General features: G+C 49.7%; 1 protein-coding gene across 1 annotated transcript in view; it reads right to left on the reverse strand.

The window, feature by feature from the left end:
* LOC118693081 (transmembrane protein 132B-like) overlaps window positions 1-24,215 on the reverse strand; it is a 221,872-nt gene extending 197,657 nt beyond the window's left edge. Inside the window, exon 1 of the mRNA XM_054516802.1 lies at window positions 24,200-24,215. The gene's annotated coding sequence lies outside the window, so the exon portion shown is untranslated. The remainder of the gene's footprint in view (window positions 1-24,199) is intronic.
* Between the last annotated feature and the right edge of the window lie 584 nt (window positions 24,216-24,799).

Raw genomic sequence — 24,799 nt, forward strand, 5'->3', positions numbered from 1 at the left:
AGCCCCCATCCCTCCGTTCAAGGCCTGGCTCCACACATTGATGCAAGGAAACACTTGTGGATTTTTTTGCTGAAAAAGTATTAAAACCATGTGATGTGGCAATTGAGAGCATCTTTTAAAAGACTGGCAAAAAAAACCCCAAAACTTGGGATTTCCAAGTCATCTGTTCCTCACACACCCTGCACAGCAAAGACTTGAGCACGTGTCAGGTCAGAGAGGTTTTTTCCTTGACACAGAGGAAGAAAAATACAAATTCCACGTGCCATAATAGCTGCTAGTTGTCCACTGAAATAAAAGGGAAAATGCCATTTCTGCTCCTACACCACAACTGCTGCACCCTGAAGCAGAACACAGCCCTCAGAGGTAAATCCAGGCAGTGCTACAGAAACACCACCCTCGTGACAACACCAGTCAGCAAATTACTCCTAAGGAGTTTACAGCCTCGAGAATACCAGAGGGAAAAAGGAAAAAAAAGAAATACACCTAATTTCATCTGCATGCACTGTACGTGCTCTGACACATCACACATTTGTCATATTAGCGTGTGCATCTTATTATCCAGGGATGCATCAGAAACTGCTACCAAGGTAACACGGTGGCAATAAACAGCAGCCAGGGGAAGCACACCACCAGGAAGGCAATGCCTCTCCTCAGGTTATATTTTCAACCCCTCTCTTGCAGCCTCTCTGGTTATTAACATATCAAATATTGGATTTGTATAATTTGACATCTTTTGTGGTTTTTTGAGAATTAAGATCGGAGTCTTTAATAGCTCTGCTAGAAGAAAAATTCTCATTAAGGGCTGAAGATGAAGGGCTGAGATTTCTCATACGAGGGACTCTCCAGAGGAGACATATTTGTGTGAGTCAACAGCATATGTCACTCTTGGAAAATAATGCATTTGAATGTGATCTTCTCTCTACTAGTTTTACTTAATGAACAAACAGAACAAATCTTCAGCACTTCATTTCAGAAGGGTGCACGGCAAGGCAGGGGTTAAGTCGGTTTCCAAACTTCACCATGACAGGCAGAGAACTTCCCAGTTCTGGCACAGATCTGGGGAGAATGGCAGCACAGGGAAAACAGGAGGATTTATTTCCTTTTTTATGATAAGATGACAATTCAGGAGCCTGGCAAATCCTTAAAAAAGAAGTCTCTAGTGGATGGATGCAAACAGAAATGAGCCCAGGCACCTCTGCTGCTGTTTTGTCGACCACATTTATATACCTGGCCCAGATCAGCAAAGGGAAAATTGAGCTCTTTCAGGGGGCCAGATGGGCTCTCAGTCTCAGGTGTTGACAGTTTTCATTTCTTAACTGTTTTACAAATGAATGTGGATGTTTGGGGACGAATTTCCATTTTTATTCAGTGTATGAGAACAGCCTTTCTGGATATAGCTGTCTCACAAAAGAAGCCACTGCTTGATCATGGCCCCAGCTCATCCAAAAAATAGCTGAGGGCTGTAAAGACTTGGCAGGGGAGCACTTGGGAAGGGCTGCTGCTTCCCCAGCCTCTCTTGCCTGTGTGCATTGAGTCAGATTCCCTGGCTTTCGTGGCAGCCCTTTTATTATTCTTATTATTACTACTACTACTATTACTACTATTCCCAAGACAGCACCAAAAGCTGCTACAATAGGAGGGAGGTGAGCTGGGCTCTACTTTGCCCTGCTGAACATGAACATAATTACCACGTCCCAAGTGTACTACAGTGCCTTTGTGAATGGAAGTGATTCATGAGTCCAAAGGACCTCAACTGGAATTTAAATTCCCAGGGTAGGCCATTGGGTTTACAGACAAAAAAAAAAAAAAAAAAAAAAAAAAAAGTAGAAGTCTCAGAATAGGTACATTTGATCTAAATGTCTTGAAGAGAGATATTGAACTCCACAGCACTATATTTAGACTCACTTTTCAAAGGATAAATGCACTTCAAATCTCTTCATTAGTTCCATTCTTTAGCAGTGGTTTATTCTGCCAAGAGCAAACCTGTTGTGCTTTGGAGAGGATTGTGGTGGCCACTCAGCAGAGTTTGAGGGTCCCTTCCCAGCTGAGAAAATCCCCATGCTGACATGGCAGGGGAGGAGGATTCTCCTCTGCTCCAGGGCTGGGTGAGGGCACCCCTGGGGTGGAAATCCCTGTCCAGACCAAGGCCAGGCTGCCCCTGTCCAGCCAGCAGGAGCAGGGATCCTGCTGCCCTGAGCACAGACACCAGGTCAGAGCAGGACAGATTGCCTCTGGAGCAGCCCACTCCCTGCAGCGACTGAGCAGAGAAGCAAGCCACCCTTCAGGATGACTAATTGTCAGACAGGATCCATCCCACGTGTGGCACGCTCCTCCTCAGCATCCCCAGCCCCAGTCCAATATGCAAGGGGAAGCAAAAGGCTCTGCTGTCTTTGGCTACCTGTGAAAAGCCACGGGGCACGACCCAGGGGTGGATCTTCAGTGCAGAGCCAGGCCAGGCTGCCTCTGGAGCTCTGTCCCCAAGCAAAGCTGCTGAGGGTCCCCTGGAGCCCCTGGTGTGCAGGGTCAGTGCTGGCACAGCAGCTCCAGCCTGGCTCCCTGCAGGGCAGCTCCTCTCTGCTGCCTGCACAACACAGGCACAGAGCAGTGGGAGTGTGGCCCGTGGAGACCCTGCTGGGGCAACCACACGCTGTGGCCACGTAGAGAAGCTGTGAAGGGCCACACAAGAGCCTCTGCTGAGGTTTTTACCAAATTTCAGACCAGGAAGTTGGTCGGCTGCAAGGAGGGCATCCAATTCAAACAGGTCAGGCATTACCTGGAGGAGCAAACACGACAGACTCTCCTCCAACAGCTGCAATAATGCATTTTACAGAGAGCTCCCAGTCAGCTCGGATTTAAGAAGCTGCATACTTCAAGTGTCTCTGAAGAATACTAAAATGAGAACTCGGTCACACCGCACTGTGACTAGTGTGGAGCACTATTAAAGAGAAGCTAACATTTGTTTTCAATTACCCAGTGTATATCTGAAAGACTAAAGCTGTCTCCAAAGTATTAGATAAATGTGTGTGTTTACTGTGCACTTGTGCATGGAAGATGAAAGTTATCTGACAATCATTTCCAAATACCAATATTTTACCAATATCATTATATCAACATCTAACGAGTCTCCCTGGGCTTCACACCATGTTAAAAGGCAAAATTAGAAAGCAGAGGTAGCTGAACACTGCTCTTCAAGACACAGAATAAATGCAAATTAAAAAGCCAGGATCTTACTCCCATATTTCCATTTGTTCAGATCACGTTGCCATTTTTTTTTTTTCAAACTCTCCTGAAAAAAATGACAGAAAGCAGGAAAGTTTGTGGCAAATGCAGAATGGCATCCATAAATTTATGAACTAACTAGAGTGACATTCAGTGCGATGCAAAGTGCTTTCCAATCAATAGCCATGAGCATCAATTCCCCGGGAGGAGCAGTCCTGTGTCACCAGCAACAGGCAGTGCCATTTTCTGCTTAACTCCAGATGGCTGCAATCTCCCCGGGTCGATGGCATCGATGGGGCTGCGGGATCGGGAGCCGTGAGGACAAAGCGGGACACGGCTTAGCAATGTCCCCGTGTGCCCATCCCTGCTCCTGCTCCCGGGGCAGAGACATTGCAACAGCGATCCCAACACTGCCCACGGGGAGCAGCACCAATAACGGCATGCAAAATACACAAGGGCTCCGCTTTTGCTATGTGAGTTAAGGAAATTTAACTCCCGGTCCTCCTGAGCGTCGCAGGAGGCAGGGGGGGTGTTGGCTGATTTCAATGCAAAGCTTACTGTGCCCAGAAAGAGACCCAAAATGCAGCCTGGGAATCAGAGGGCTTGGGCACAGCCCCACTCATTTGTGATCAATAATTGTTTTTCCTGTCTTTTTGCTGCTAAGTATCAGCAGAGAGTAAATTTCTCCCAGCTAGCAGAAAGGTTTGCTCAGCATCCACTCGGGATGGATTAACAGCACCAGAGATTGACAGAGTCCCTGACAGCCGTGACAAACAAACAGCGTCGTGTTTGAGGGCTGCAGTGACAGCCAGGGCTCTGGAGCAGTGCTGGGGGCTGTGAGCTGTGCTTGCAGATGGGGCAGCCTTGCTGCCCAAAGCCTCATCCACACAGATGCTGCTGATACTTGGATAAAGGGAGCTGAGACCTGCAGCTCTTGCCTCGCACAGGAGAGACACTGAACACCAAGCAATAGCAGGTGAACAGGTTGGTTAATATTTAGTTACTTCTCACATGAAATCCTTTAATCTTCAATTAAAGATTTAATTCTGATTTGTTAGACACAGATTAGGTGCTAAATTCCTGCTGATAATTGCTAGAAGTGACCTGCAATGTGAATGACATAATCCTTCCATTTCTGTATTGCCTCCAAACAGCCCCAAACAAGGCCATGAAGGAAAAAACAGCTTCTCTGTCCCCCTTTCGGGCATCTGCTGCAAACAGGAGGTTTCTGCTGGGCAACTTGCCCACTTTGCTCAGTTATCAGCACCTTCGCTGCCCAGGAGCCAGAGAGGCCCAGTGGGGACCAAAGAAATGGTCAGCAGGGCCAGAGTGGATTCAGCATCTCAGTGGAACAGGCACGAGGGATGGCTCAGAGTCGATCACTGAAAACCCCTCTGCATCAAACCCTGTCAGAGCAGTTAGACCATCAGCTGATAACTGTCAATCTCCATTTGTCTGCAATGCTGTGAAGAAGGCTTTCTTAGTTCTCTCAGAGATATAAAGAGGCACTCTGATTTTGCTTTAAGTGGAAGTGTGTGATAATGTTAACTGCTGGTAAACCTCAAAGACTGTACTCATGCAGCATCAGAAACATTTGCAAAGAAGGAAAAGATCTAACTTTGGACTGAAAGACCTTAAAATCTACAGTCCATATTCTGCAAACTTTGGTGCCTCTGCCTAAGCACACTGCAGGATCTGTGCCTGTACCTTGATCACTCCAACAAGGCCACATTGCATAAAGGAAGTTGCAAAATTTTGAAAGTGCATTACTGTTTTTCTTAAGGATTTGTATTTTTAAAAATGTTTAGGAGGATATAGTACACCCAGAAACTACAGTCTCCAGCTTGTCACAAGAGGTACAGCACAAAAAAAAAAAAAAAAAAAAACACACCTTAAAGCCCTTTCCTAAGCAGAAGGCAGGGCAGCACTGCTAATTTATTGCAGAGCATCGTGTTCTTGCGGGTACCAGGAGGGAAACACTGTCCCTGCATTTCATGCATCAAAACCCCCAAGAGACAAATCAGGCTTGTGCCTCTGTGGTCACCTTCTGTAGCTGCTGGGGTGGATGGGCAGAGGTGCTGCTGTCTCTCACTCCAGATGCCAGCAATGTCCCATCCCCGTGGGCCCAAGGCTGTGCTGGAGAGAGGGCAGTGCCCAGCTCTGCTTTGCTGGGTGGCTGCACAGACCCTGCAGAGGAAGCACCAAGAGCAGCAGCATGGCAGGCTCACAGTGCATTTCTATGATGAGCTGAGCAGAACCTGCCAGTTCCATCATGCAAAGCCAGGGAGTGCTTCTTAAATCCCACCTGAGTGTGGGCACATGAACAATGCAGAAAGGAAGAGGAGGGAAAACACTGGAGGGGAAAAACCAATGCCAAGAGCAGGGGGAAGATTCAGCCCCAGATTACCTAACTGGTAAGAGAGGCCAGACAAGCAGCCAAGCCTATCAAGGTTTCATCCTCTGCTATACAAGGAGTACATAATCCAAAATATTCACCACTGCTTTCATTCTTACCACACAGGGGAACTCCAGGACAGGAACATAAAGCAAGGTTGAGTTGAGCAGGATGAACCAGCTCAGCCCAGCACCTCCTGCCCCAGTCACACACTGCAGGATGACTCCCAGGCAGGGCTGTGTGGTGTTGTGCAGGATTGAGGAGCTAAAGGCTCATCTGTTTTCCTGGCTCTGGCAGAGACCAAAGTTACTGCACGTCTCTGCCAGTTCCCTCTACCTGCAGAACAGGGATAACTGTGCTTAGCATCCTTTTCCTGCAGCTTGCAGAGTGCTTTTTAAAAATAAACAGGTGTGGAGAACTGCTTGTAGAAAGTACCATAAAAAAAGCCCCTCTAGATAAGAATCTAAAGTATAACAAACTTACTAAAACAGGATGCAGCCTTTTAGCTACAGCAACCCTGTAGCTTCTTTTCTCCCCTGAAGTTAAATTGAGGCAATTTTCATGAATACATTAAATTGGCATGAAAACTAAGAATGAAGAACAGTTTGTTTCTGCTTTGGAAATCTTTCTCTCCTGGTCTCTTCAGTTTTCTTGCCCATATCCAGCATCTTCTTCACTTTCAATTGTGTTATCACACATTTCATCCTATGATTCTTCAAGGAAAAAACCATCACTACTAATTCAGCCTTCCCTTCAGGGCCACTGAACATTTCAGTTGCCCATGATGCAGCTGAGGGCTCCAGATTATTCACCTGTTGGTCCTGCAGGTGCTGTTCCTATAAAATTAAGTGCCTGTCTAATGGAAGTGTTTCCCAAGGAGCTGGAGAGACTGTACAGCATGATAGAGAGTGCACAAAGTAAAATGACATCATCCTAAGGGGGGAAAAAAAACCCCAAGGAGGATCTGGAACCAGCTCCTTTCAAAGCAAGGCAGAATTCTGCTATGCTGAAAATACCAACTGGCTGCTTTCCCAGGTAAAATGCCATTGCTTGAAAGAAGGAGTCAATTACTGCCTCAAGGAACCTCCCTGTTGAGGCAAAAAAGCTATTTCAGACACTGTGTTGAGCCCTCTGCATGGTTAGAAAAAGAGAAGGGAAAGCTGCTTGTGTGTCGAGCCAGCACACAGGGAACCCAGGGAGATGTGGGCACATTTTTCACCAGAGGGTGGCAAAGGGGAGTCACATCCTCTGCTCTGGGCTGCTCCAGCTCCTCTCCCAAGCGCAGCCACAAGGCCCAGCCCAGTGTGCTCTGCATTTGGAGGACAGAGAGCACAAAATACCTCAAGGGGATCGGCAGGGATGCCCCTCACCTTGCTCTCTCTTGCCTTTTTGTTTGAACCTCCCTCCCTGTGGGGCCGGGAGCCTCCTGGCAGGTGCCGTCCCCAGCGGGCAGCCCTGATCCTGGGGCCATCTGAAGCCACAGAAGTCTCTCTGTGGGCTCCCACAGAGGCAGCGGGGCTGTGGCCATTAACTAACCCACAGCAGGTCTCCTCCAAGGGTCTGGTGACCCTACCCATGCACCCAGGGACCAAAATGCCAGTCAGGGAGCAGGGGAGGAGTGTCCTTGCCCTTGAATCAACCCCAGCAGATACAGCTGTGAGCCCATCAGGGCACCCTGGTGAGAATTTTATCTTCCATCCGCTAACAACACCCAGATTTTGTTAAAGATATGAGAAAAGCCTATTTTATCTGAGAGAGAGTGGGAAAACCCTATGTATACACACATGTATCTCTGCATAGTGTGTGCCTGAGTGTACAGAATATACATGCACACACTTCGCAGCTTTCAGAGAGGATGACAGCATGTTTTCATAGAGCACATCTGAAGAAAAGGTCTTGTATCAGTGCTACAGCACAGAAAATTTCATGTTGAAAATCAAGAATGAAGGGAGAAGAAAATAAAAGAGAGAATGTTCTCCTTCTATGTCTGAGGAACTTAACTACAGTGATGGGAAGATATAAAACCCCAGACAACACAGCACTGTTCTGGAGACCAGGATATGCATAAAAACTCCTGCAAACCCTTTTTAAATGTTCCTACCCCTCCTACCCTCCAGTCCATACCTCCAGGGTGCAATTTTCAGGAGACAGGAAGATTTAATGTGCTTTGGTTAAAATAACCCCTGGATTCTCGCTGCAGAGACTGCCATGACAGTGTTCCTCTGGTTTATTATATTAATAAGCAGAGTCATTCAGCACTCAACATGATGTGGCTCTCTGACTTGCACATGACTGTGTCCCCAAGCTGCAGCAATACAGAGGCCTGCCCCTAACTCCTACTTGCAAAAAGGGTTTGTTATTTCGAGGCAAAATAACCACAGCTGCTTACAAACAAGGATGCCCATACAGCAGCTTTGAAGTGTGCAGAGGCAGCAGCTGAGTTCACCCCCAGTTTCCTCCCTGCTCCCTGCCAGGCTCCTTGGGTTGCTGGTGATGTCCCCCACTCCCAAGCCCTCCATCACACTCCCATACCCATCCCACCCTGTGCACCCGAGGTGCATGTTGAACATATTTTCTACTGATTAGAGCCAAATAAGGGTAAAAAATAAGGTTATTGAAACAGTAAAAAAATCTCTAACCCACAAGCAAAGCTCTTGTTCCTCTTCCTGGCTTGAAAAACACTGCTGTCCTGGGCTGAAATCACAAGAACTTCCCCTATAACCTCTAAGCACTGCTCCCTGCCTTTATTTCCCAGCTGGGAGAGGCAAGTTCTGTTTCTGCACCCCAGGAAGCACCCCTCACTTGGCTCTGAAGATGCCCCATGTGCAGCTCTGTCATCACCCCCTTTTTCTGGGGTATTTGGCTCCAGCACAAGCAGAAAGGAGACTGCACTGCTGCTGATATCCACACGTACTCAATCCATGAGGACCCCAGCTGATTTTCTGCTCCCCTTTCCATAAAGGTTTTCTATTTTTCCCCTAAGATGCAGCCTCAGGAACGTGTTGTGTGGCAGAGGTTTTATACCATGTAAATGATGGATATTGTTTATGTACTGATTATGTCGAACCCAGCTGTTTACCTTTGCTAGGACTGCAATTATTTTAACAGTAATTGTAAAAATAAATTGGGGAGAGAAATAGCAGGGACTTCCTAGTTTGGTTTTTGAAACTAGAGCACTGCCAAGAGTGACCTGACCTCAAACAAGTCACATGCAGCCACTTATTTTAAATATCAACTGAGCTCATCCATGCTGAGAAAACAGAGTGCTCTGTAGGGTTCTGGGCACAAATGGGTCCCAAAAGGTTCAGAATTCAGCCCAGTCACATCTCCCTCATTTATCACCACCTGCTTAAGCTGCCACAGCACCCAGATCTTCCTAGAAGCCAACCAACCACATAACACTGACACCAGGACTGCAGAACACTGTCAAACTGCCCACAGGACAAGCACATTGACCTGTCTTCTCTTCTTTCCAACAGGTTCACTCTCCTCCATACAAAAATGCCAGTATACACTAAATATTTTTGAAGGTACTCATTTTGCAACTGGAGCAACCATTTCCCAGCCCTGCATGCAGTTCCCTGCTTCTCCTCCTCTCCCTGGATCGCAGACAGATGCCAAGCCATGGAAGTTATTCTTTCATTTACAGCATCTGGTTCCTTGGCAGACTCCTCGGGTAATTATGTTCATAGCTTTAAAGCTGTCTCAGGCTCTGCTTCATGGCTTTGCTGCTTTTGGCTTGTAGCAGTCTCTTCTCATTTTCCCTGTCCATCACATGGGCTGAAGGTTGCTCTTAAAATACAGGAATTAGACCACTTGCATGTCCCCCTAACCAGAGCACAAAGAAACAATACCCCTCGTTGTTGTCTAAACACAAACCCTTGTTTTACTGCATGCTGCTCCCCTGCCTCTGGAGAAACCACAAACCCTTGTGCAAATCCCTCCCAGGAGCAGCTGGCTCAGACCTCTCCAGAGCTGGAGAATGTGTGCCTACAATCACAGCCATGATGGGAAAACCCACCGTGACCTTTCCCTTTGCTTTTGGCTTAAACCTTCTCTGCCTCTCTGCAGCTGCAGGGTTCTCACCACAAGGAGCAGAGGGACAGACGTGCACTGGCTGCCAGACAGAGGGACACAAGCAGTGCAGCCACAGCAGCTCTGTTCATTTAACTGGGTCGAGTCAATGATATTTGTGGAGGTCAGAGGAGCAGGGTGCTCTTCTCCTCCCCGGGCAGGAGGGAAGCTGGTTGCTCTCTCAGTTCTCATGCCCAGCATCCAAAGGCCCCATCTGGAGCAGACAGACTGAAAACGCTGCTCCCTCAGCACAAGGGCTCCCTCCCTGCTTTGGCACAAACCTCCTGGGTACCCTCTGTGCTGCAGAGGTGCCAGAGCCCCAGCGCAGGGCTCACGGAGAGGAATCATCCTGGGCAGGGAGGGACCCTGGGCACAGTTATGCTTTTTGAAGGAATAAGCCCATAAAGAGAAAAGTACAACAGATTTAAGCATTTAAATGCATTTCCATAACTGTTTGTGATGATTCCCAGACAGCAGCCTTCATTAAGCTGGAGCTGAGGCTGAGAGCACCAATTAGCAGGATTTAAAAACAAAAAGAGGAACTGCTGCAGTTATCCCCAGACAAAGAATACAGGCCCAGCCTAATCTTTTATGCCTGGCTTTGCTGGAAAGATGGGAGGTTAAAGCTCCAGGAAGGTGCAGTGCACAGCCCTGGGGATGGGCAGCCAGCTTGGTCACTCAGCACCATTTGGCTGCTTGGGGAGGGAAGATGTAAAATATGGCAGCTCATCCTCACATCCACTGCCATGGAAGCAAGGAGAGAAAGGAAGGAGAGAAAGGCTGGCAGAGCACTGGTGGACACCTCCATCTGTTCAGCAACCCCTGCAGCTGGAGGAGGAGCACGCTGAGGACTGCCCAGCAGGTCCCAGCCATCACTCACACACACTCTGATTTATTGATGTTTGAGCTACTTTAAAATCACATGGCAAGTTAAAGTTACTCTTTTTTTCCCATTCATTCTGTATTCTGTCAAATTCTTTAACTTTATGCTGTGCAAAACAGTTCTACCAGAGTGGGCCTTGACAGCAAGAGCCTGCTTGATCCCCACTGCTCAACTCCCACCATGGGAACTGCTTTCCAAAGCAGTAAAATTCCTTATCCAGTTTTCCTTCCCCAAAAATCAATCTGCAAAGCCTGCACATCAACTTTGTCCAGTTTAGCCTCAGACTGGGAGCAAAGACACTCAGCAGTGCAAAACACAAACCAATAGGAAAGATCAAATAATCCATTTAAAGGGTGAGTGCTATGGATTTTCATTTTTTCTGTAAGAGCCACGAGCAATTATTTTTGAGCACAGAGATCTTAACCATTCATTTACCCTGAGGATAAAAGTGGGAGAAGGGGAAATGATTGCTTTTTCATTATTTGTTGCACTGCCAGTACTGAATCAAAGTCAGAGGACTGCCAAAAGATCTCTTTTGATCCAAATAACTATCATCCTCATAAACATTTCTACAGGGAGAAAACCCAAAACCCCAGTCCAATCTTTGCACCATGATTCTACAGATAAATATATAAACAACAACACAAAAAACCCCAACTCTAGCTCTATGTTTTTGCCATTCAAGCCAGGCACAAAAGCTTTTTAAAAGATGCTGTGTGGGGGATCCAGAACTGGACCAGAAAAAGCCAAGCTTGAAGATCCCCATCATCAGCCCAACACTGTAACACCACTCACAGTGACTTGGAGAGATTAAAAAAGAAAAAAAATACATATATATATATATATATAAAGATTTTACATCAGGAACCAATTTACTTTTGCTGCTCCACAGAGCAATCATGCCTCAGGACCCTCAGCTAAATGGCTGGAGCTCAAATGACTGGAAGAGCAAAGAAAGCAGCAGAGAACTTTAACGGCTTATGAAATTCAATTGAAACTGATGGTTGGAAAAGTGAAACATTTAACACCCCACCAGCTTAACATCAGTGCTCCCATGTGCACGGACACACAGACAGGTACATGAACCAAAAAAGGTGGGAACTCATTTTCCACTCCCCCACAGAGCCCTAGGGAAGGAGATGGCACCCTCATACAGGAACTCAAACAGTAGGTAAATATTGAAACTCCTCCAGACCTTTTTTCCACTGGAAGCTTTAACAGAAAACCTGTCTTTTGTGAAAATGGCAATACATTATTATGACCTGCACCGTTCATGTCTCTGAAATATTAGAAGCTGCATTCTGCATTTCAACTTCAGCTGGAGTAGGAACTCAAAAACCTTCCCTGCTATTTGAGCTGACTTTGAATAAACTGTTTGCAGCTGATGTACTTTTCCAGCACGGATCTCTTCTGTTATGAAGCCTGTCTCTGATGAACAATAGAAAAATATTGTTGACAGGGGTGTACTTTTCCATCTACTCAAAAATATCATTTTGCAGAATATTTTCACAGCTCAGCAGAAGGTGGAAAGAAAGACAATATTATGACTAGATAAGAAAGAAAGAAGACATTCTTTATAATTAGCTTATAGTAGTTTTCTTGTTGGTTTTGGCTTGCTTGAACAAGGTTCTTTTCTAGTTAGACCTCCAATCTGACTTACAAAACCTTCGGGCAAAACTCATAATCAAAGATTAACCTGGGTAAAAACAACCAGAATTTGGCCAAAACACTTTAGAGCAATGCTTATATCCCCAAAGCCACTAGAACCACCAGCAATTTCACAGCCTGTCTTTGAGGTGCTCCCAGGTGCAGGGTCAGTCAGGTGCTTCAGGCTGCACCAGCCCAGCTGAGAGGCAGGAAAGGCATGGCCACATCCTGGTGACACTGTCATTTACAGAGAGACTCGGGGCACAGGGACACTGCTGCCTTGCAGAGGGACTCAAAGACCAGGACCCAGCTCCTGGAGCCTCCGTGGTGCCCCTGGAGCAGGCAGGATGTCATGTGGCACAGGGATGTGTTCATGTGGGCACTGGAGCCCTCTCTGGTGCACTGCACCAGTTGATTCATGGGGAGGCTTTGATGTGCAAATTAATCATTATAACTTTTAACTCAGCTAGTGTAAGCGTCATATGTTGCTAATTACACACAATACAGGGGGGAAAAAAGTTGCAAATGAATTTAAATGCTTAACCTAATCAGGATGGCAAGTTGTGTTTTAATTACAAATTGTTGTGCAGCAGCAAAGCAGCTGCTGCATTTCGGCAGCTCTGGCTCCTGCTGTGCCTCACTCGTGTGCTCAGGTCCAGCTCTGCTCCCCACAGCCCCAGCCACCCCCAAAACCAAAGGTGGCTGCAGCCTTTGGGGACAGCAGGGACATCCTTCCAGGGGTGTGCCACCCACACCTGGCATGAGGAAACGCCCACCCTGAACATCTTTCTCCAGGAGTGTTTTGCAAGAAGGGTTCCTTATGGTCACCTTCAAGCTTGGCATGTTCAAACCCCTCCTTTAATCTGAATGAATGTCTCCACACACAGAGGCAGAAATCAGTGATCTTCCCCCAACTCAGTGCTTCTCAATTCACATAAGCAAGAACCAGGAGGCATCTTTGGAGCCTGTTTCCCTCACAGTTAAGGGAAAAGGAAGAATTAAATGCAATTACAATAAATAAATAAACCAACACTCCCGAACTTTGTAGTGCCTGGAGCAAGTTTTTACAACCAAATTAAAATGCCTGAATATTGTGGCTTTTATTGGAGATGCTGACAGAGCCAAGGAGCTGTAGCTAGGCAGTGCATCTGCACAATGGATCACCTTGGGAACATGCCAAGTGATGATGACCCTGCTCACCACCCAACTGACCCTGCACAAAAACAGCCTCTTGCCAATAGCTCTGCTGGTAATTAACCACAGAGTTTCAGTGAGGACAGAAAATCTCTGAAATGTATGGCAAAAATATGGTTATCTCAAGAAACAAAGACAGTCTATTGTTTCTTATATTATTTTTAACTTGATACAACCCCTACTTGTCAAAAAGAGGCGGGGGGAAGCCTCACAGCCTCTGAGAACATTAATTTGCTTTAGAATTTGCCACAGTAAAGCAAAAACCTGCAGTATTTTTGGTTGGGGTTTTTTTTGAACACCAGGGGGCTGATTACTGTGAAATGATCTTAGGCTTCTCCCACTAAGTGGACAGATGGATTGCTACTTTTGCAACTTCTTTTTGCAGCCTTGAATTCACTTGCTGGCGGGAGGCTCCGTTCCAGCTCTCCCCAGCATCATTTCTCTCCTTGCACTTGTCATCTCACTTCCCTGCCTGAGGCTGGGCTATGGAAAAGGCTCTCTGCAAGCACAGGAAGGTGCACACAACCCTTTGCCAGCCAAAAGGACCCCGCTGTGTGGGTACCACCGGGGCTCTGCGCCCCTCTCGTGCCCACCCTGGGGAGGGGGAATGGCACAGGCACAGCAGAGCCCACCCCTGCACTTCCATGCCAAGGAAGCTGCTGGTGCTGAAGCTATGGAGACAAATACCACCAGTGCTAGACAGACCAAAAATGAGGTCTCTCAGCATTCCAGCAAACAATCTGCAATGTAGAGGGTTCTGCAAGGTGAGAAAGAAACAAAAAAGCACTGCTAGGCAAAAGTCATCTCCTTAACTTTTTTTTTTTTTTTTAAGACAAATTTTACAAAGTGCAAACTGAAACGCTGCCAGCTCCATCCCTGCTTCCCTGACGAGCACGGAGAGCCTGCTCAGAGCCACTCAGGAATGGTGGGAGCAACGTGGGTCCCTGGGCAGCAGCCTCTGCACTCACAGCCCACCACTGCCAGGGCAGCGCACAGCTGGCCAGCAGGAGAGCTCAGAAGAAACCCCTGAGCGTGCAGGGAAGGAGCTGCTCATTCAGAAGGTGCTTTTTAGGAGCAATCCCCCAAGGGGACACTGCCTGACCCACTGGGCATCACCCCAGTGCAGCCCAGGGACTGCAGCCCCTTTAAGATGAAGACAAGGGACAGAAGGAGGAAACACTCAGCTTGATCTGAGGAAGTGAAAAAGCTCGGGAAAAGCAAACTGCCAGCCCCAGGAATGACTAAGCACAGAGCCAGGCAACGCAGAGCTGGCTGAGGCAGCCACACAGCACACGTCCCCAGACTGGTGCCAGCTCTGAAGGTATGCTCCATGGGGAAACCATTCCTGGGGAGAGAAAAAGAAAAGCCAAAGCTAAAAACAAGGATTCAATTCTTTAGCGAGCCACATGAACTGCCTGAGAGTGTTTATAAGCATTCCCATCCGTCTGTAACTCCAGCTGATGCACGGATAGCAATATATGGGTCAATAATGGTTTATCTAAAGATGTGTGTCAGCCCATCTCTCCTCACTCTCTGACAAACCTTTTACAAGAGCCACTTACTTTAACCCTGAATTATCTGCCTCTGCTCATCTTCAGGGAGAATCAGCACGGCAGAGAAAGAAGCAGGCAATTCCCTGTGATCTGAAAGCTCACTTTCTAAATCAAATCAATTTTTCTAACGTAATTTGCCTCATCTAAATCACTGACCCATGCATTTTCTCACCATCCTTTGACAAGAGCTGCACCAATTGAAGCAAAGCTAAAACACTTCAACCAGACCAATTCATAGAAGTCTTTAGAGGAATTCTTTCATCACTGTAATTAATTCTTTAAGTACCACAGTGGGATGCTCTGAATTCAAACCCAGTCCAAGGAGTAATGATTATACTAATGGGAGAAGCTGCGCAGTAAATAAATGCAAGTGCCCTGCTGAAAGAGAGTGCTTTCAATAGGAGAAGCACTGCCACTGAGGGAGAGAACTGCATTTTGGAGATAATAACTCAGATGATGAAGTCCCACAGACTGGAGTCTGCCACGACAATTCCCAGATTCCACACACCTAAGGGATGAGGATTTTGACAGACATGAGTTAGAGCTGGGGCTGCTCCAGCTCTCAGCCCTTTGAGGAGGGGACAGAGGGCCCAGGGCAGCTTGGAAGCCATCTGAGAGTTTGCTGGTTGGTGCAGGAACCAAAACATTGGCAACCAAAACAACGACTGCCCTTTGGCTTTCCCCATGTGGTTAAATGCAATAAAGCCTTCTCACACATTTAATGTGTTGGGCTCCCTAGAAAGGGAGGGAGATGCTTTAACTCTGGATGAGCAGGACACTTCAAGAAGACACAGCTGAAGCTGTAGCCAGGAGATGATACTTGTCCCTCAGGGCTTACAGCAGACTCCAGTAATCTCATTATGACACTGTAATAAGTGAAATAAGGTGCACAACATGGACATTTGGGGTTTAAAAGGGCATATCTGGAGAACAGCTCCTCAGTGCAGTCCCTGGAAATACCCCAATCCTCATGGCCTGTCCAGCTTCATCACACCAAGGAGGTGATGAGATGGGCACCACCATCTGGGCTCTGCTCTGTAGGACTGTCTTTGATATCAGCAGTAAAGAACAACAATCTTTCTGCTTATGACTTCCCATAAAAATTGCAATGGGCTGGTGCAAATCAAACACAGCAGAAGAACCAAGTAATGCCAGTGCTGGGGCAGACAGAGAGTCCTTAGAGAAAGCCTCAGCACTGGCTTTGGGCTCCTGCCCCAGGGCACCTCATGGGGATGATGCAGAGGACAGACAATGGCTTCAATGGTACCCACATTTTTCTCTCAAGCCCTTTGAGATCTACAGGTGAAAGAATGACAAATGATTAATATTTGAAAGGAAAAAAAAATGTCTCAACTGCAATAAAATTCATGCTATCTTCTGTTTATCTCTTGTTTCTCCTCTTTAATGGAGTTGAGCCTTTTTGCACCAATATTCATGCTAATAACTTTCAGTGGGCTACTCCTTAGCAAAAGGCCTGAAATGAGTAACTGTGCTGCATTAAAAAAAAAAAAAAGTGGAAGAAACCTTTGTATATTAATTCTCACAGCTGTCAGAGATGAGGATTCAATAATGTTAGTATCTAAGCTACTCCATTATTTTCAAACACCTTGGAGCAGAATGTCTTAGTGGGAGATGAATTAGATAGTGCCACTGGAACTGCCTTCTGAGTGTTCTCAGAGCAGAATCTATGGCTCATCACCACGTGTCTTTCAAGCCCTTGCCCTCTCTTCTCCAAATAACCTCCAGCTGCAAATGCATTTACATGCTGGGTATTTACATGCCAGACCCAGCTCCTTTTCTCGAGTACTTCCCACTCCCTGTTTAACCATTTGTCCCCATTGAATGGATTTGCCTGGCCTTGGCTTTGGATGGGTGGTGGGATGGAGGGTTGGGAGCTCAGGTCATCCCATAAAGGATGGAATGAAGCAGAGAAGGAGAAGCGTAGGCAGAACACAGGAGAGGTCTGCTGGGCTGCAGAGCTCTGCCAAGGGAAGCAGCAGAAGTCCTGGTGGCTGAAAACCAGCCCTGCTCAGGAACAGGCTGTACCCAACCTCCAGAGACGGGAAAGGCAGTTTATTTGCCAACTTTTCCAGCTCTAATTCCCATGAATTGGAGAGGCTGAGGCACGTTGGCCTTTGGGCTTGCCCTGAAAGGGCTCTGCTGCTTCTAGAAAGCTCTTAGCATCCTCTCAGGGTGCCTCTGGTGCAACCTTTTAAAAGCCTGCTCTACTGTGTGTGCGTGTTGTGTTCTCTCTGCACTCAGTGAAAGGCAATCAGACCTTGTGCTGTCAGCCTCTGCTACCCCCCCAGCCCTCCGGGTGCCCCAGGGACATTTCAGACTGCTGTGGCCCCACAGACTCAGGCACAGAGGCACTGGGGGCCCGTGGCTGTCGTCTTTCACCACACCAGCTGCTCAATCTGGCCAGGGTCTTGCCCCACGCACACGTCCAGACCAGCTCCTTCCAAAACTCATCTTGGATTTCTCCTTTTTCAACCAGAAATCTGGGTACCAAGAGCAGTCAGCAGCTACCAACTCTTTGCTGAGTTTCTAATTACTGCTTATCGCATAGAAATCTGCTCCATCTGCTCAAGGGCTCCCTTTTAGGGCACAGGGGCTCTGTCTTATTTTTGGTATGAATTTCATCCTTTTTTGAAGCTGCAGCATGAATGTTTGTTTCAAGAGCTGCAGCATCCATTAGACAACCCTCCTTCCCCATTGTGGCAAGAGTCTTGCTGCTAAGCAAAAGCTGTGGCTAATTGACATCAACTCCTAAACTGAGATCTAAAGTAGCTGTGTCTGTCACTCATGCAAACAGCAATGGCAGCTCAGCTGCTAAATAATGGAAAATGGTTCATTTTTCTGACTCAGGGAAGAACCTTTATTAAAGAAATGAACATCTCTGGTGCTACAGAGCCATGCCCTGATCACTCCTGCATCTTAAAAGTCTAACATTGGCCATAAAATTCCTAAGTAACATAAACCCTGTTCCTTTCAGTACTCTCCCAATCAGAAAAACTGGATTTAAATCACCTGCTGGCAGGTTTATTACAGGGCCCACAAGCAGATAAGGTCCTGTGCACCAGCCCTCTGCACTTAACGGGAAATAAATCTCTGCTCTGCCATCTGTTTTTGAAATGTTTCCATACAAGCTAAACAAAAAAACCCAAAGATACGTGCACCTCTCAATCCTTCGAAAGGATTTTATTTCTGGGGTAATGAGGATGACATTTCTCCCCTCTCTGGCAGAAATGCTTTTTCTCCTCAGGCTGATTCCCCCCAGGGCTCCCCAGCATTGTATGTGTGGATAAATGGGCTCAGCACAGGGGCAGCTGCTTGGCCAGAGGCATCACCTCCCACACATCCCATGGGCTGCAAACACCATTTCTGGAGCCTGCTGAGCCCCTGGGCTTGCCCACAATGAGGATTTGGTCCCTGCTTCTCCATTCAGCCCCAGTTTGAATGGCATCAGTGGAGTTTTTTCCATCATCTCCTTCCATCACCAATGGCGAGCTAGAGCTGCCCAACACGGGTGGTTTCACACCACCCCCTGCCCATAACCAGACCTGTGGGTTTTGCACAGCCTTTGAGCAGATGGCAGCACCATCCCGAGGCAGGAGGACGCGGCCATGCAGCCACAGAGCACCAAGCACCCTCTCCCCAGGATTTAGCAGCTTTGTCACTGACAGCCCATTTCCTGCCACTGCAGGGGAAGGGATGGGGCAGAGCAGCTCCTGAGGGCCAGCTGGTGCAGGCACGGTGAGATGAGCAGAGCTGGTTTACATGCAGTTTCCAATTAGTTTACTCAGCAGACAGCAGCCTCGTGGAAACTCCTCTGTTCCTGGTATCCCTCACCCCTCAGGGTACCCCTTTGCTTGCTCTCTGACTGCCACCATCACCAAAAAAAATATCAGGAAAAAAACAGAGTTAGAATCAAATGCTACACTTCATTTTCTCTCCTTGCCTGAAGTTGCAAGAGACAAGATAGGACATAATCACCACTTTTAAAATCATCTCCTATGACAGGGAAATTGATCAAGTGGAGAGGCTGGGCTGCTTTTGAACTTGAACAAACTGATTTTCCATGAAAGATGGTGTTTACATTGCCTCTCAGTAGTCAGCTGAAATATGCATTCCTCCTGCCATTTCATCACCAAAATTTGGGAGGAAAGAATGGTTTTGGAGGGGAAAAAGAAGGAAGAAAAGGGAAAAAGTGTGCTTGAATCTGGAGCACATCATAAATTCATGAAGCCTTCTGAATGCTATCAGAGACAAACATTTATATAAACAAAGAACAGCTCGAAGCGTGTTGCAAGAGAATTTTTGGGAAGCACAGAAAAAACACGAATATTTACCTTGCACCTGAGACTAAAGCCGACTGTGTGAGGTGCTGCCCAAACACAAAGTCCTTCCACAAGGAGCTCACCCCCACACACACTCCAGCAGCCCTGGCTTTACTTCCATCGCAGCCCTGTACGTCACAGAGGGCAGTGGGAACACCCAGGGAAAGCCAGACACTGAGCAATCCCCATCCTCCCTGTAAGTTGTCTCTAGGGACCTCTTTGCTTCGTAATTTCTGCCTGCCCATCCTCACGTGGGAGCTGCTTCTCCTGAAATGCCAGCTGGGAACTCCTGACAGCACGAAATCAAAGCAGCTTCCACGACACCTAGAGCAGCACATGGTAACTCACACTGCACAGCCTCCGTGGCACTGCATGGACAGGATCTGACAGCTGGGCAAGCACAGCAGTGAGCCGCCAACAGGGCTGAGAGCTAAAGCTGTGCCACCAAAGCAAGTCACCCCTGTCATCAACTAACATCAGTTATATTCAGGCAAGGAGAGAAGGGGGAATCAAGAGCAGTGAATTAAATTTGTTGAGCTGACAGTATTTATTTTGGAGGGGTGGCTTCTCTTTCACCAGGAGGTTTATTAAGGCCAAAAGACCTTGGTTTTGCTGGCTTCACACAGGACTTAGGGGGCTGCCAGCTCCCCTTTGCTCCTCTGAGACGGGACAGGTCTGCAGCCACCTCCATGAGACACAGAGCTTGATGAAACCACCTCTCCATCACAGCAAAACCTGTGCTTGGTACCAGCATCAACCACCAAGGTCAGGACAAGCAGCATGAGCTGCCATAACCCAACATCATGGGTAATGGCACCCCTTCCTCCTCCTCTCAGCAAAGGGACGCAGCCAGCACGGGCCCCCTGAGCAGCCTGGCTGCAAAACACAATTCTGGGGAGCTATGGAGAAGGGCAGGAGGAGCCCAGCTCAGTGGGGTCAGCAGGGTGGAATCTCCATCCCACTGGCACCCATGGGAAAACCCTGCACAGCCCAAATCCCTGTGCAACCCAAATCCCTGTGCACCTCCGTGGAGCACAGACTCTTCTCTCCAGGCACTTTGAAACAAGGGAGTCCTTGCCCAGGGACTGTGCCTTCCAAACTGCTGCCTGGGCTCCAAGAGCAACCAAATCCATGATGGCAAACCCAACACAGCAATTAAACAAATGGAGCCATCTCTGACTCAGGAATGCATCCTTCATCCAAAAAATCCTTTCTGAGACCCAAGCCCTGTCCCAGCCTTGGCAGCCCTCTGCTCTGACCTCCTGCAGCTGCTCCTGGGCTCGTACCTTCCTCACCACGCTGAGCTGCCTTAAACACACAGAGATAATAGGGCTGGGAGTGACTACCATTCCCAGCAATAAAATACAGCAAATTAATTGCATTTAATTGATTTTTATATTTTAATGTAACCATTTTGGTATTCAAACCACAAAAGCCTCTATTGATCAGCCAGAGCCAGTGAACAGAGTTCTGCGACCGAGCCGCACGTATTGAAGAAAATAATCAAAACCCAAAACCAGTGAGACTTCCCCATTTCAAGTACACAAAGGAGGCTGCAGCGGCAGTGACAGGAGATTTTGAATTGAGAAATGCTGTGCAGGGTAAGTCACACAGTTGCCTCCCGCATTCCCAGAGAGCCCAATGCCGATCGCAGCAGCAATGCATAAATCCAGAGTAGCTCCACTGACTTCAGAGCAGCTGGTCTAGATTTATGCTGATGGGAAGTAAAATCAGGATATCTAAAATATTCTGCTCTAATGGATGCTGGAGCAAAGGCACTATAATAATTTCAGACTTCCCTCCCCAGCCCACTATCCCTCACTTCACATCAGTTTGAACAGTCATTGCATAAAATGTTGAGATCTGCACTAATCTGGGGAAAATAACCTACATTTCAACAGTTTGTACAATCATGATCTGCAAATCTATTGTACAGTAGATAATGCAGGTCTTTCATTTCTGTTCCTAAAGAGCCTCTGAATAAAAAGTGTCTCCATATTAGGTAGAGTGATACAGGGACACATAATAAAATAAGCATAATGTCTCTCCACCCACGCCCCCCTGGAGCCAGAGTCTAAAAGCGATCGCGGGTCCTTCCTCACGCACAGCTGACAGCAGCCCGAGCGCATCATCCCACAGGGGCTGCAGGAGCGTGTTCAGTGAGCTCCGCACGCCCCGGCCCTGCCCTGCCGGGCTGCGAGGCAGCGGAGCGGGCCGGTGACACAGCACCGGGCAGGAAAACAAAATATTCAGGTAACTCATCCAGCTCGCTCACAGGATACCTATTCACATAACCTCGGAGACAGCTCCGCCGCCGCCGCCAGCGAGGAAGGCGGCCAAAACCCTGCCTAGATGCCAGCAACAAACGGGGGCCTGCTGCCAGCCAGAGACATCCTCGAGCTCAGCGTGAGCGGCCCTCGGCTGCCAAGCACACACGCACACCCTCTGCTCGCAGCCGAGCGCGCCAGCAGCCCCGAGAGCCGGGGCAGCGCACTGATCTCTTAATTGGACCTGCACAAAGCTATTTAGGGAACCCGCCTGACAGGCGAACAAATGCCACCCGCTTGGGAGAGGCTGCAGAAACTCAGCCTGGTGCATCGCCGGTCCCCGCAACGCAGCCAGCCCAGAGCCGGCCCCGGCAAGGGGGAAGGGAGGGAGCGAAGGCAAATAAATAGAGAAAAATGGCAAGAGCCCAAGGCGAGCGTCTGTAGGAGCCGGGAGCTTTGCGGAGATGGCAGCAGCACCGCGGCATGACTCATGCAGGTGTCTCTCCCGTCTGCAACAACCCAAACCGAGATGCGGTTCGTTAACCCCTGTAATCCAGAGGAGAAAACCGCCTTGGATTCCAGCGAGCTGCGGGAGGATCGGCACGGCCCCGGGGGGAGGCGTTCCCGGGCTCCGCCGCCGCTCGCCTCTCTCGCAGGAGCTGTCCCCTGGTCCCAAAGCCCCTCTGCCCGCGCAGGCACGGCTGCGCTCCGCAGGGGCGGGACAGGGCTCCGCTCGGGAAGCAGGAGGATGCTACGGCCGAGAGAGGAGAGAGGCGCGGGCGGGGAACGCGCTCGTTGTTCACAGCTCGAGCTGAGCGCACTGCGAGCTCCTGACGCGCACACCGAGCGGGGAGGGCTCAGAGCGGCGGAGAGGGAGGGATGGAGGGATGGATGGATGGAGGGATGGATGGATACGTCGGTAGGTTTGCAGCCACAAACTGTTTCAAAGTGGGTTTCCATATGTTTAAGCACTCAGAGCGCTGGAAGAATTACACCCACAGCCCAGTCTCACCATGGTAGCTACCCACACAGGAGGAGACGGGAGGAGGGAAAAGATTACCATTAATATGTCAAAGCAATAAATAAAAAATATTTTAAAAAACAACCAAAAAAAAACCCAGAAACCTGCTCCTTTGCTGCGCCCAACTCTCACCTCGATAAAGGAAGAGCTGCACGGAGCACAGGGCACGGCAGTGGCCACAGAAAGCCACCATTCCATGGGGCAGTGCTGACCCACAGGCAGCCCATGCCCCGCGTCCTGTGCTCCGTGGCCCAGTCCCCACGATCTGCACCCCAAACTCTGCAGCCCGGTCCCCGTGTCCTGCTCAGGAGGATTCCCAGGTGCCGCCCTGGCTGCACGCAGCCCAGCCGAGGCGGGGATGGAGGGCAGGGGCAAGCAGCGCTTTTTGGGGTGAGCAAGGACTGCCTGCTGTCCATCTCCCGTGTGTCCCCAAGGTTGATGGCGCCTTCCTAGCAAATCGTTCATGTTCTTCCTGTAGGAACCTTTCCTAAAACACTTCCCCAGCACAAAGCCTTCCCTGTGCCCTCCCCAAGAGCGACAGCTCCTGCTATTACCCCTCCCATGGATCGCTCCTTTTTCACCTAAAATCCTTGCATTTAGGCGTATTCCTAAAGCCCCCGCGAAGTTTCCCCAGCAGCCCAAGCTCCACGCTACGGCCAAACGCGAGCGCCGTCCCGAGAAGCAGTAAGCGCAAACGAATCCCCGAGCAACTTCAGCACCGATGCACCTTAATTAATTTGCTTTTAACAGCTCGGGTTTATTAGGAGCAGCACCTGCGAGGGAGCTCAGGGGAGCACGCAGAGGAGAACGTCCCCAGAGCGAAGTCCTGCTAAAGACTTTCCCAGGGGCAGCGCTCTGCTGAGCCCTTCCCCAGCAAACACCTGCACCTGGGACCCGAAACGTTGATCCCAAGTCCAGCTGGGGCGGAAATAAAAAAAAATAAGAGAATAACAGAGGAAGAGCATCTCCCAGCCTCACTCCCTGCCCGGGCGCGCTGCCTCGCAGCTGGCCGTGATGAGGGAATCCCACCTGAGCCCAATCGAGGGCCAGACCCCGCTCCCCACCAGCCTAGCGAAACCCGTCCTTCTCGGAATTCAGCGCAAAAAGGTTGCACAAGTATTTTGCAAACCGAAGGGGTTTAACTCCTGCACATCTTTCCCCCCACCCACCCCAGAGATAGCCAGAAAGAGCGAGGAGCATCAGGGAGGAACGGGGGTCGGCCGCCCCGTGGGAAACCCCACGGCCCTTCTCCATCCCCCAGAGCTCCGGCAAGCCCAAACTTTTCCCATTTTTTTTTCCCCCAGATCGGCAGCAACGCGCTGGCAGCGGCCGAAGCAGGCGGGCAGCCTTCGCGCAGGGGGCCGGGAGCCCGCGACACGCGTGGGGACAGCGGAGCTGGCTGGGGACTTCTTGGTGCGCCCCAGAGACGGAGCTCGGAGCGCGCTGCACCCGCAGCGCTGCGCGGAGCGCCGGGGGGAGCCGGGGAGGGAGGGCTGGCATGGGGGAAACGGCCGCAAATAAAACCGGGGGAGGGGGCAGATGTGAAATAAACACAAATAGTTAAAAACAAGCACCAAAACGAACACAACAACCGAAGCAGACAAACAGGAGCACAGCGGCGGGGTCGCGGCGGCGGGACCGGGGTTACCTCGGCACAGGAGCAGCAGCGGCGCCAGGAGCAGCGCGGGGCCCCGGGAGAGCATCCTCTTTGTTCCATGCCCAGAAGTAGTCATGGTGCTGATTTATTTGGAGAGGGGCGGCTGAGCGGGGCGGGGGGGCCGGGGGTGTCGCGCCGGAGCCCGTAACCACTCCCCCCGCTCCCCGCCCGCTCCGCGCCGCTCCGCTCCGTCCGGCGGCGGGGCCGGCGCCCGCCGAGGAGGGCAGGGCAGGGGAAGGGGGGTCCCCGCCGGCCCCGCAATCACGGCCGCCCCCGCCGCATCGCCCGCGCCAGCAGCAGCGGCAGCAGCAGCGGCGGCGGCGGCGGCTCCCCCGGGGCAGCGGGCGCCGTGCCGGGGCTGTGCCGGGGCCGTGCCGGGGCTGCGGCGGCGCGGCCGGGCCGGGCCGGGCTCACCTGAGCGCGATCGGGGCGGGCCCGCAGGTGCGGCTCAGCGCCCCTGGGCTGCGCGATGCCCGCGGGGCCGGCGAGCGGGGCAGCCCCGCGTGGCCTGGCTGGGCCCGGCTGCCCGCGGTGCCGGTGCCGGTTTCG

This window comes from Molothrus ater, chromosome 18 (genome assembly GCF_012460135.2).
Source record: "Molothrus ater isolate BHLD 08-10-18 breed brown headed cowbird chromosome 18, BPBGC_Mater_1.1, whole genome shotgun sequence".
Lineage (NCBI taxonomy): Eukaryota > Metazoa > Chordata > Aves > Passeriformes > Icteridae > Molothrus > Molothrus ater.